Consider the following 4,302-nt stretch of genomic DNA (forward strand, 5'->3'; position numbering starts at 1 on the left):
AAGCTCGAAGTACCATTTGTACAAATAAGAATCCCCTTCGTTACATGATTTCTTCTTCATATAGATAGATATAGGATCTATGGGGCAATTACTTAGAAGTACATTTTGTGCTACAACCCTTCCTATCTGATAGAAAAGGATCCCATGATCTTGAATCGATCTTACCTGGGATTGCAAATCCCAAGTTTGTCTATGAAGAGCGGATCTAATTGTATTAGTGTCTATAATTGATTTCTTATGTGTAATACTAATCGATAGGACCTCATTGGTAAGTGCTACAAGATCTCGTGCATTGGAACCCATGGTTATGGACCCGAATCCGTTAGTATGGAACATTTTCTTTTCCAAGTGAAATCCCCTAGTATATGAAAGAGTGAAAAAGTGCTTTCGTTGTTGTGGAAGAAGAAGCCTTCGTATCTTAATGCACGTATTTAATTTATTTGGAGCTATTAGAGTGGGATCCACTTTTTGGGGAATATGAGTCGAAGCAATAACAAGAATATTTCTAGTAGAACATCTTTCACAATCCCTGGAGAGATGGTTCACTAATAGACCGAGGGCTAAGTCATTCGACTCATTCACATCCAGATCATGAATATTTGGAATCCATATTATGCAAGGAGACATTGCTTTTGCTAATTCGAATTGAAGGGTGATATAAAATCAGTCTATTTCCGGCATCATATCCATAGTTAGCCCATTCATCCTAGTTAGCAGTTCCAGCTCCGTATCAAGGTCACGATCGATATCGTCACTATCATCAAGATTGTCACTATCATCAATATCATCACTATCATCAATATCGATCTCATCAAGAAGAAAACCTTTAGGCTTGTTATCCAGGAACTTGTTCAAAAATACCGTAATGAAAGGAACATAGGAGTTTGTCGCTAGGTATTTGACCAAATAGGATCGTCCAGTTCCTATAGAACCTATCACTAAAATACCCCTAGAGGGGGATAAGGCTAAGCGGAGCGAAAATGGTTTTCCATGAGATGGGAAATGAAAACTATTTTCCCCACACGAAGTTTGTGAATAAGTGATTGTCTGATAATGAGCAAGGAATATTCGTCTTTCTGCTAAACAGGATGGATTGAACTTATAATTCATTAGATGCTTTTTATGAATGTCAACTAAGTATCGTAAGTAAATTGCTCCCGGTTGTTCAATCATTTGATAACCAGAGTCATTCTTTGATAAACGATCACTATGAGTCAGACTCAATAGAATTTGATCAATCCTATTTTCTGTCGTTAAGGTGGAGAACTGAACCAAAAATTCTCTTTCTTCATCATCAATCGAATCACTGTTCGCGACCCATGATTCTATTTATCATCAATCCAATCCCCATTCACGTTTTTTCTTTTTCTTATCAATGAATAGATCTCTTTACTTGTATGACTTAGATGTCTCGTATTTCTCGAAAAAGTGATTCGATTGATGAGATTTGGTATGAGATCGATGATCTCGATGAGATTGATATTCCAATCTTTCTTCTTAGAACGTATTGATTTGACCCCATAAGCGGGACCAAGCATGTTGCCGCCAGAAGCAGAACCTTGTATTTCTTCTAGAGAATCTCCCAATTATTCCAGAGCAATTAGATTTTTATCTAGTTTAATAGTAAATATTCTTGTATTTATGTATAGTAATTTGTCATTTGAGAAATGACAAATAATGATATAGGGATAACAAAAACAATATTTAATTATGCTCATAATATTAATAAAGATATTAATTATATGTATGTGCCCTGCATATATATATATATATAAATCAGTTATGGAATTTATGACACGTGCCAGGTGGGTAGGTAGAGAACTATATTATAAATAGTTCATAAAATAAAATATTTCTTATTAGGAGATACTGAATCATAATTTTATAATCTTAGAAATGTACGTTAGGTACTCATAGTTTTTGTAAAATAACGGCAAACTACGTAAGTTACCCCCTAAACTATGGACCAAATACCTGTTACACATTTTTTGTGGCCGAAAATCATTTTATACACTCAATCTTTTAAAAGTGCAACTAAGACACACCACTTTTGTTACGTCACACGCGTGTGTTGACCAAAAAAATATAAGCGCGTAAAACTGTGAATTTTCTGTCCCAGTCATTATTTAAATGACATGTGTCAAACTTTAAATTTTTTCTTTTTTTAAACACTAGTATTTGGTTCCTTAACTTTGACCCCATCCCTTCCCCGATTCATCTTATCAAGAGCCTCTCCCCTTTGTGCTAGTCCACTGAAACTCCCCCTCCCAATTTCCGTCTTCTTGCACACTATTTTTCCCATCTTCTCTCTCTCGATAATTTTAAGAAAAACAATAATGTAAAACGATTTGGAAGAAATTGATAAAGAAAATTAAGTGGACTCTATAACTAAGCAAATTTTGTAGATCTGAGTTTGATTGCTTATTTTTACCTAATTTTTGAAGAGTGTATTAGGATCGTTTTCTTTGACCTCTCGTCAGGTTGAGCAAAATAATGTCCTCAGCTCTATTTTGGAAATACATGAGACCTTCCTCTAACTTGATATGCTATGAAAGATCTTTGTTCTGAAATGATCTCTTAAACAGTCAACATTCATTAAGAAAATTTAAAGAAAAGTTAAAATTGATGAAAACTCCGACAATGTCTTCTTTAATGGTGTTTGCAGTTTTGGATCATAATTTTTGTGTTAGATTCGAATTCCGACTCCAAAACTTGGGATTAATCTGCTTGGGCATCTAATTTTGGTTTGTAATTGGAAAGTGATAATTGTGGTTTTTTATGGTGGTCGGCGGCAATGGAGAAGAGGCGGATAAGAGAGATTGGAGGGGAAGGTTGAGGGGTATATTTGTAATTTTAAATTATTTTATTTTTGAAAATTAATGATACATGGCATAGTATTATCGGTGCGTGATATTACACACGCTTTGAAAAACTGGTTAAGAAGAAAGTGGTGTGTCTTAGATACACTTTTGAAAGGTTAAGTGTGTAAGCTGATTTTTGTTCGCAAAAAGTGTGTAACATGGATTTGGTCCATAATTAAGGGGGTAACTTATGTATTTCGCCTAAAATAACTGATTTTACAAAAAAACCTCTTTTTTCCTGGTCAGGTCAATAAAGTCATGAAATTCTTCGTTTTTGATTTTTTATAAAAAAAATGGATTTATCTGAACCAATACATGATTTTCTTTTAGTCTTTCTAGGGTCGGGTCTTATATTAGGGGGTCTAGGAGTGGTATTACTTCCCAATCCAATTTATTCTGCCTTTTTCTTGGGATTGGTTCTTGTCTGTACATCGTTATTCTATATTCTATCTAACTCATATTTTGTAGCTACTGCGCAGCTACTTATTTACGTAGGAGCTATAAATGTTTTACTTATTTTTGCTGTGATATTCATGAATGGTTTAGAATATTACAAAGATTTTCATCTTTGAACCGTAGGAGATGGAATTACTTCGATCTATAGCAATTATGTTAATACACTTTATAAATATATACGCCTAAATTAGGACGATAAAACTATCATGATTATAAAGACATAATTGTGTAAATACACGTGTTGAATATTGTAAATATTGTGTCTATTATACCCGTGCATAATATTATAAGTCCTACAATACTAAAGACATATTCCATACATTAGTAATAAATATTTTATATAATAGAATATGTATTTTCGTAGGATCTATCAGTTAACTGGTGGTTCTAGTTTATGGAATATTACTATTTTTCTCTTATCACAAGTCTTGTGATATATGATACACATAGAAATGAACATCTTTGACCAAGGAATCCCTAGTTGAATGATTCCCTATCAATATCATTACTCATACTGAAACTTACAAAGTCATCTTTTTGAAGATCGAAGAAATTCCCCGACTTTGATAAAAATTTTAATCTACTTTTGTCCTTGTAATTGACATAGACCCCAGTTCTCTAATAACATAAGGATACTATATTGGGAATAGCCGGGATAGCTCAGTTGGTAGAGCAGAGGACTGAAAATCCTCGTGTCACCAGTTCAAATCTGGTTCCTGGCACATGATTAATTTGTATGGGTCTCTCTTCCCTTGAATTAATTTCTAATTAATTGATATGAATCAACATACATATTCTTTTGAGTCTAGATTAGAATAATAATTTTATCCAGTTTGACGAGATATACCCCATCTATGTTCTAGATGGGTAGAGTTTCTTAGATAAAGTATCTAAAAGAATTGGATTCTATCTCCTCTCTTTTTTCCCCTCTCGTTCAACCAAATTTGAATACGAAATACATATTCGAAAGGTTCAATTGGTTAAT

General features: G+C 33.5%; 1 non-coding gene across 1 annotated transcript; it reads left to right on the forward strand.

Moving 5' to 3' along the window:
- The first annotated feature begins 3,966 nt into the window (after positions 1–3,966).
- On the forward strand, positions 3,967–4,039 carry TRNAF-GAA (transfer RNA phenylalanine (anticodon GAA)). The gene has a single exon. It is a non-coding gene; the product is annotated as a tRNA-Phe (tRNA).
- The last annotated feature ends 263 nt before the right edge of the window (positions 4,040–4,302 follow it).

This window comes from Nicotiana tabacum, chromosome 8 (assembly GCF_000715075.1).
Source record: "Nicotiana tabacum cultivar K326 chromosome 8, ASM71507v2, whole genome shotgun sequence".
NCBI classification, from domain to species: Eukaryota; Viridiplantae; Streptophyta; class Magnoliopsida; order Solanales; family Solanaceae; genus Nicotiana; species Nicotiana tabacum.